A 9866-nucleotide genomic window follows, 5' to 3' on the forward strand; every position below is an offset into this window, starting at 1 on the left:
AGATCCGGAAGTTTTGATCCAGATCTGATGTCATCCAGCCGTTGATCAAGCCCCGAGAAATCTGGACCGTCCGATCAGTTTTGAGGAGGTTTAAAAGCCGTGTGAGAAGCTACAGTACCTGGGCTCGACATTTTCGCGACTACAGTGTCTTCTTCTCCGCGACGCCGAGACTCCATTCCCGAATTCTAGATCTGAGACTAAAATTTCTTCGACGACGGCGATCTTAAGCTTCCGACGTCCATCTTCCGGTGAACAGAGAGCAGTCGAGGGAGGTTTCTCAGCCGAGATTTCAATTCTATTCAATCGCCACATTCCTGTGAGGGGAGGTTTCCGATCAACGAATTCGCATCCACCAGAGCTTGAGGGGAGGTTTCCGAGAGTTTCTGATCCATTTCCGATCTCCATTCCGCAGCTAACTTGGGTCGATTTGGCCGTTCGATCTGGTTTGCGATTTCCAGAACTTGAGCTCTGTTCTTCAGCTGGTGGAATTATCAGATGGATGTGAGCTTGAGGGGAGATTTCCAATAGCTGTGAGCATCTTCTGGTGATAGTTGGGAGCTTAGTCGATTGTCTGTTGGATGTTTGAGGGGAGGTTTCCAAAGGCATATCTGTTGACAGCAGATTGGAGGAGTTTTAGTTCCGGATTTGGGTTTGTGGAATGTTAGGATTTTGTTTTCTTTAATTTTGTCTTTGAATTGTGTTTGAACTTGCTCAGATCTGATCCATTACTTTGCCATTTCGTTTTGTTTGAGTTTAGTTTTTATAAGCAATCCTGTTTCTGATTTCCTATTTGCAAGTTTGTTTTCATTTGAACATTTGCAATCCAAACCATGTTTAGCTTTAACTTTGTTTGCAATTCTTTTTGTTCTGTTTTGAATTGGAAAGACCTGATTACCACATGTTTATTTAGTTTTGTTTATGTAGCTAGCTAATCTTTGCTCTCGGAATTCAATTGGTATTGATTGAGATGGAGTTTATATGGGGAATGCTTACTTAAGCTTTTAATTGTTACCCAAATTGTATGTTGATGAACATGTATGAGATTGGATAATTTGTTAGTTGAAGAGCTTGAGTCAATGATGATAGTTTGATGTTAATTTGATGAAATGAAGGAGATCATCTTTTGAGAAGAACCATACTTCTTGAATCTGTTCTTGATTTTATTAGATGAGATTAATTTGAATTGCAAGTTAAAGGGAAGTGCTAGGTTGACCTTGTTGATGTAATAACTCAATTTGAATTAATTCTAAGATATGCACACATTTATTAGTTACCCTTGGAAAAATACGACTTGGGACTCGTTACTACAACATTTGTTTTAATTTTAATGAGTTTCAATTTTAATTAATTTGATGTATCACGTGACATGTAAAATGGACAACACCAAGCGCCACATCCCCAACGTCCATCGACTCATCTCTCGGACAGGATCACCTCCCATTAACGCTTCCCCTCAAACTAGGGATGTTGAAACTATTTTTAGTTTGCACTAAGCACAATGATTGTTTGACACTAGATTCTTGCCCAAGTTAATCAGATGACACATCTAGCCTAAGATCATTTGTATAAATTTCAAAATGATGGATACCTGCAGTGTGTCCATGAATTCCAAATTAGCGAGTCCCCTCGGATGGGTCAAGTGGCTAGCACATGAGGTGTTGCCACCATGAAGTCTGGGGTTCGAATCTCGGCAAAGTCGAGATAAATGCCTCCCTTATGTGCTAGTCACTATTCCAAAGGTTAGTAGCCGCCTGTGATTTATCTCCTCCGTGTTGGCCCTGGGACGGGTTGGCGGAGGCGCTGGGGGTGAGCGTATTCGCCTTTTACCACCATGAATTCCAAATTAGTGTCCCCTCGGATGGGTCTAGTCAGGGGCGGATCCAGGATTTTAGGTTTGGGGGGCCGCATACTAAGTGATGAAAATAATTATTATACGTTGTATTCGAATGCCGCATGATTAAGACTATCGGAGAGGAGGCAGAAGGTGCCTACAAGCAAACGGACTGAGCCGATGACAGAATTGGGGTCTTGGGAAGTTTCAGCCATCAAAGGAGTAGAACTCGATGGACATGACCAAGTGCCAAAGGAGTAGAATTCACATAAAAATAGAGTGAACGACCAGTGAACGACCCACGATCCAGCTAATGAGGAAAAATCATCTCAATTTGATCGAAATATATGAACACACGAAAACCTTCAAAAGTCTTCTTTATGCAGGAAGCAAATGCTATGAATTTATATGAACTTATTTTGATTACTCATCTAACATAAAGAATTTTCTCTAGAACCAAAGTTTTATGAAATAAAAGTGACGCTCGTTTCTTCATTAATTTACTTAAGAAGTTTCATATTTCTTACTAGTATTATATCGAAACTCTTTCTTGTATTATTCAATTTTAGATAAATTATTTCAACAAAATTATTCTCATAATTTACTCTTTTAAAATTCTTATAAGGATTTGTATTCTCTTTTAAGGAAACTATCATAAGTCTCCTATAGTATCTTTTAATTATTTTCTAACGTCATGTGCTAAAAATAATTTATGATAGTAATCTTTAATATAATATAGTATAACTTTAATCCAGTTCCTAATGTGCAATATAATGTCAGCAGATACATGTAGTTGAAAAAATATCATATGATAAGTAAAAAGTTATGTAAGAGAACAAATTATGTGGTAAAAAAGGTAATTCGCTCGCCATAGTGCACTCGTCAACCTGTCCTTAGGTCAACACAGAGGAAGTAAATAACGGGTGATTACTAACTATTAGTGAATATGGCCAAGGCATGGGAAAGACATGCTCATGGATATGGACGAACATGGATGGGGGCAGACATGAACGGAGCCGGGGGGGGTCGTGGCCCCCCGGGTCCTAGTGTGCATCCGCCTCTGGGTCTAGTGGCTAGCGCATGAGGTGTTGCCACCATGAGATCTGAGGTTTGAATCTCGGAAAAGCTAAGGTAAATGCCTCCCTTATGTGCTAGCCACTATTCCAAAGGCTAGTAGCCGCCCATGATTTACCTCCTAGGTATTGGCCCTGAGACGGATTGACGGAGGCGATGCGGACGAGCGTATTCACCTTTTGCCACTATGAATTCCAAATTAGCTCCATGCCAAATTAGATTATCCATATGGTCTACGAATAATCTATGTATCCTATGGAAAGCTTGGACAATTATCACTATAATTATCAATTTATGTACATGGTTGATACCGATCCATGCTTTAGTGAGGAAGTGCAATGATGGAAGGAGCAAATTATGATAACTAAGGAAGAGAATCTCTAGGATTGTGGAAGCTAACAACCAGGAGGAAGGGATACAAGAATTGATAAATTCTTGTAAAATCTAAACCGCATGAATTCTAAACAATCAAAATAAGAATTCGAATAGGAAAAATAAGAACAAGAACATATGAGCATGGATCTTTATTTCATCGAGAACATGATATAAGAAAAATAAATACATAAACAAATATGACAAAGAATCTGATTGAAGAGTCATCCTTGTCTTTAGCGTCGTTCAGAAATAATCCCTATGGAAGAGGATGCAGCAGAAAGAAAGGTCTTCCAAGGGGCTGAGGGGTGACGACGCCGAAAAGCTTTAGGTCAATGGGGAACCAAAAGCTCTGTCAAGATTTCACCCTAAATCATTGGGAACCAACCCTATATATAGCGGATATCCATTATCAGTCCACAAATAATAATAGATGCGGGACTATATGTCCATATATATATTGAACATCTATTATCAACATATAGATAATAATAGATGCGAGACTATGAGTTCTATACATACAAGGTCTATATCCAACAACAGAACCCCAATAAGCCTAAGTTAGATCACTTTAATGGGTTAAGCCCATCAATTAGAGATAATAACCAACAATCTCTCACTTGGGCTATTTGTGAGTTTTATATGAAATACAAGTAAAACTTTAGTTGATATCAAACTTTATGAGTATAGAATACCCCTGTAAATAATCTGGTTCATTAAGTTCATTGGTATAGGACTATAGAGGTCATAACTATCGTAGATGATCGTAACAAGTCTCAATAATAATCATAATACCAATGTCATTAATGACATAGATCAAGATGTATATGTGTAGAGTAAAAATTACATGAAATGTAATTCATACATGTTAATTTTCAACTGGTCTTAAGATGACCTTAAAAGAGGTTAGATCATATTTACGAAATACTTTATGCTAAACTGCAATAGCAAATAATGATCAACTTTATGATTTCAAAAGGAATCTGTATCATATTTACAAACACCAAATGCTAAATAGCAGTAGTAAATGATGATATCACAGTCAGAGTGTCAAACAAACATATAAATTCTCATTAATATTTTAAACTTTAAGTACATACAATAATCAAAACAAAATATTTGTCTTTATTATCAAATATAGAGCAATAAAATATAAATATAGAATCTCACTAGATGAGTTCTTCTTCCATAAGAAGGGCTCCCATATCCAGAACATGCGCATGAAACACCTTAGGTATCAAACCTTTGGTGAGTGAATCGACCAACATGTAATCTGTGCTGATGTGCTCTAACATGATCTGACAACTCTGAACTCTTTCTTTAACCGCTAGAAACTTGATGTTGATGTGCTTAGACTTCAACGAACTATGGTTGTTCTTGGCATAAAGTTCTACGACTTTATTATCACAGTAAATCCTGACATGTCAATACCATCAACGATCTGCAATGTTGTGACGAAGTTTCGCAACCTAATCCCATGATTGGATGCTTCGTAGCATACCAACTCTGTCTCCATAGTAGAAGTGGCTACTAGCGTCTACGTGATGCTCTTCCAAGATATAGTCCCTCCAACAAGCATGAAAATATAGCCCGAAGTGGACCTCCTGCTATCCAAGCATCTAGCAAAATCGGAGTCTGAATATCCAATCACCTCCAGATGATCTGATCTCCGATACGTGAGCATATGTCCTTTAGTTCTTTGCAAATACCGCATCACTCTCTTAACCGCTTTCCAGTGTGACAATCATGGGTTACTAACATAGCTGCCTAACATCCACACTATAAATGTTATATCTGCTCGAGTACAAACTTGTGCATACATGAGACTTCCCACTGCTGATGCAAATGGGAATTGTTCCATCTCCTTTATTTCAAGTTCAAGCAGTGGACACTGTTGCAGGCTAAACTTGTCACCTCTTGGCACAGGTGTGTCACCGGATGTACAGTTCTGTATATCATACCTTATGAGCACCTTTTCAATATATGCCTGTTGTGAAAGTCCAAGAATGTCTCTTGAATGATCACGATAGATCTGTATGCCTAAAACAAAGGATGCTTCACCATGATCTTTTATTTCAAAATTATCAGATAGAAATGACTTGGTTTAATACAGCAGACCCTTATTATTACTCGCAAGCAATATATCGTCCACGTACAAGATAAGTATAACATACTTGCTCCCACTGAACTTGATATATATGCACTGATCAATGAGATTCTATTTAAATCCAAATAAGATAACGACTTGATCAAATTTCTGGCACCACTGACGAGACGCTTGCTTTAAACCATAAATGGACTTCTTTAATCTACATACTAGGTGTTTTGAGTTCTTAGACTCAAAGTTCTTTGGTTGCACCATATATATAGACTCCTTTATGTCTCCATTAAGGAATGAAGTCTTTACGCCCATTTGATGTAGCTCCAAATCATAATGAGCTATAAGTGCCATGATTACCCTAAGGGAGTCTTTCGCTTATACAGGTGAGAAAGTCTCCTTATAATCAATGTCTTCTTTCTGAGTGAATCCCTTGGCAACAAGACAAGCCTTATACTTTTTGACATTGCCCTTTGAATTTATCTTGGTTTTAAATATCCATTTACAACTAACGGGCTTCTTTCCTTCATGCAATTTGACAAGTTCCCAAACGTTAATATCTGCCATAAACTTCAACTCTTCTTGCATGACATTAATTCACTTTTTTTTCAGGGTTAGAGCATTGTTCGACTTCTTGAAAAGATGTAGGATTACTTTCCAACCCTATGTCAAAATCATGCTCTTGGAGATAAACATAATCACGAGAATTCGTGGTTCTCCGTTCCCTTGTGGATCGCCTTCAAGGCACTTGTGTCTGAGGTGGTTAAGGTACTTGCTCATTAATATGAGGTAATACTTTAATTTCAGTGGCAGACTCCTCCAATTGCATTGGAGATGTCATGAAAATATCTTAGTTCACTACGCTCGCTGGATGTGTGATACTCATAATGTATGGTATGGTAACCACACCGCTACTAATCACACTAGTAGTGACCACAGGAGGATCGCCAACACATTTCTCAAAAGATACTTCCTTGACCTTATCACTCCCACTGTCCTTAATGAACTTGATATTTCCTGTTTCGAAGAAGGATCTATTAGAGGGATCATAAAATTTATACCCTCTTGACTTCTCATAATAACGTATAAAATTACATCAAACTGTTCTTGAGTCCAGTTTCCTTTCATTAGGCCTATAAGGCCTAGCTTCAACTGGACAACCCCAAACGTGTAAATGCCTAATGCTAGGCTTTCTACCCGTCCACATCTCAAATGGGGTTTTAGTTACTGCCTTACTAGGTACTCTATTAAGTAGGTAAACTGTAGTCTTGAGTGCTTTATCCCACAAGAACTCTGGTAGAGAAGTGAAAGCCATCATACTTCTTACTATGTCTTTTAGGGTTCGATTACGATGCTCAGCTACACCATTATGACTGGGTGTACCAGGCATGATATATTAAGGCACAATCCCACACTCAGCAAGGTAGTTCACAAAAGGTCCTGGACATTGTTCACCTGATCCATCATATCGACCATAATATTCACCTCCATAGTCAGATCGGACGGTTTTAATTTTCTTACCTAGTTGAAGTTTAACTTCGACTTTGAAAATTTTGAACATGTCCAAAGATTGCGATTTCTCATGAATAAGATACAGATAGCTAAATCTGGAATAGGTGTCTATGAAGTTAATAAAATATGTGTCTCCATTCCAAGATGCTTTAGGGAATGACCCACAAATGTCCATATGTATTAGCTCCAAAACATCACTACAATGGCTAGCCTTCTTGTCATTCCCCATATAGATGTATCTTTCACCATCAGGCGGATGACGACTCCTAAGACAACCTTGCATAGTGACACTTATGTGAATAGTAGCACCAGTATCTATCCACCAAGTGTCTGTGGGTACTATAGCTAAATTAACTTCCGAACTAACAAAATTTTGAAAATTCCCAGAATCTGTAGTCTATTTTTCTTTTCCTTTATTGATCCTCTTTTGTTTCTTGCTTGTACTTTGAGAACCAAATGCTAAGTGAGCACTCTGTCTCAATCTTTAGTCTCCCTTTCTCTTGCACACATTGAGCAATGAGTTCATTCAATGTCCACTTTTCCTTTTGAGTATTATACGATATCTTAAAAAGAGTGAACCGTGTAAGCAGAGACATCAAGACGAAATGCACTAACATACCCGTAGACATATCGAGTTTTAGTGCTTTCAAACTTGTCGCTATATTAGACATCTCCATAATGTACTCCCTTATATTTCCTTTACCATTGTACCGCATGGTCACCAACTTTGTGAGAAGTGTGGTAGTATTTGTAGGGGATCGGTGGCCGGCTTGAAGGGGGGTTGGATAGACGGCACCCCCAAATACTCGCTTCCTACGTATTCGTTGGTGCGCAAGTGGAATAATACAATACAAAATACGAATATGAAAGCTAAACACTAAAGGAAAGAAAAACAAGCAAACTGCTAACACGTTCGTTTAACGTGGTTCGGAGATTAGGGCTCCTACTCCACGACGTGTCATTGAGGTGGGCAATCCCAATCCGTCGGTGGATTAGCCTCCAGCAAACTCCGGCTATCTCAAGTAGCTCTTTGTGAGTGGAGAAACCTCACCACAACACTCACAAACACTTGAGAACAAGTAGACTACTAATTACGGTTTACCGCCACTAATTTCGTCAAGGATAACCAAGCTTCCAAGCCTTAGTTATATAGGTCGCGGGTTGAAACCCACGCCTACCAGTCGATTGCCAAAACATGCATTCGACTGTCCTCTGTGGAAATTCGACCGTTACATCTCAACGGCTCGATAGCAGTCGACTGCTCCACACTGACCAAACGAACAGAAGCATTCTGTTCACTCCCAGTCGATTGCACGGTCGACTGCACCAGTCGACTGCTAAAACATGCAGTCGACTGCTATAGTACTGCTATATTAACGCTACAGTAAAACCCTAAAACTATGATTTTACTCTGAGTACAATCTCTCATGCACTCGTACCCTCACCCTTATGACTCATTTGACACTTCTTTACAGCCTTGACCTCTTGCCTTCAAGCGTACTTCCTTTGGCTCTCGTCCCTCGGATGCATTCAAGCCCGCGGCTCGTCCCTAATGTCATCCTTCGCATATGCCTCGAAGTCGCTTCCCTCGGCTCTTATCCTCGTTGTCTTGTCCACGGTCCCTCGGATGCTCCATCCTTCACCGGACCTGAAGCCATCAACCTGAGTCACATGTGTATCCTGCATACCTACACACTCACATACACATATCAAATAACAAGGGTGAACCTAACTTAAACCCTTTTCCCCAATACCAAAACATATGGTCCCACGGACCATTGGGATTGCTCCAACAATCTCCCCCTTTTTGATGTTTGACAATACGTTTAAGTTAGGGAAAACATAATAGCAAATAAACATACTAAAACAAATGGACTTACGTTGTCAAGGCTACACACTTGGACTTACACCGTCGAATGAGCTTACGTTGCCAAGGCTACACACTTGGACTTACACTACCGAAATAAAAATGCAAACATGCATTAGAACATATTCCAAGGCTCCCCCTACACCTATGCTCCCCATTGAGCTAGGAATTTTTCATATAAGGCTTTTTAAGAACTTATCACAAGGCTCCCCCTACACCTATGCTCCCCAATGAGCTAGGATTTAAGAACCTATCACAAGACTCCCCCTACGCAAAGGCATTAAGGTTTTCCCAACTAAACCTTTACTTCTCCCCCTTTGCCTAACATCCAAAAAACTTTTAACAATATCCCAATTGTTGAAAACTTATCATCCAATTGATCCTAAACTCATGTATTTATCCTCCATGGATCTCATACATCTATACGAGCTGACCCGGTCAAAATCTAATGTTGAAAACACTTTCAGACTGGTATCAATCGACTGAAAGAAGTACCAGTCGACTGCCCTTATCAAAATGAGCTTACTAAGACATTCTATGCTAAAAAATACTGTTACCAGTCGACTGCTAACTGTAGCAGTCGACTAGTACGCTATTTTTGAAAAAAATTAACTTTTTCTGACCAACTTCAAAAATACACCAGAAATTTCATAGACCTCCAAAAATTCTCAAATTTTCTAGAGAGGTCTATTTTATTAATGTCTACTTGGGAAAAATATATATAAAAATATATTTATCATAAATCCCAAGATTGACACAAAATACAAAACTAGCTAAAAAGTTCAATTAAACCTTGACCTAAAGTCCTAATTTTGGCTTCCTCTTGATGTATTTGCCCATACTAACCCACAATGCATCCCTAGCATTGGTTTATATGACATTTATACATCCAAAATCAATTATCATGCTATATGACCGCGATGCCATATTTCTAAGCATGAAACATAAATCAATTGTGTCAAATCCCTAGGTTTGAGACTCAAGTCCGTTTCCAAACCACTTGGCACATTCCATGGCTCGTCTAGACTCCCAAGTAAAGCCCGCCTAAGATCCATTAGTCATGGGTCCCAACTTGACTCTTTGAGCTTCCCCTAGAGATCTTAACCTTAGCC

The sequence above is a fragment of the Zingiber officinale genome, chromosome 1B, assembly GCF_018446385.1.
Source record: "Zingiber officinale cultivar Zhangliang chromosome 1B, Zo_v1.1, whole genome shotgun sequence".
Taxonomy (NCBI): Eukaryota; Viridiplantae; Streptophyta; class Magnoliopsida; order Zingiberales; family Zingiberaceae; genus Zingiber; species Zingiber officinale.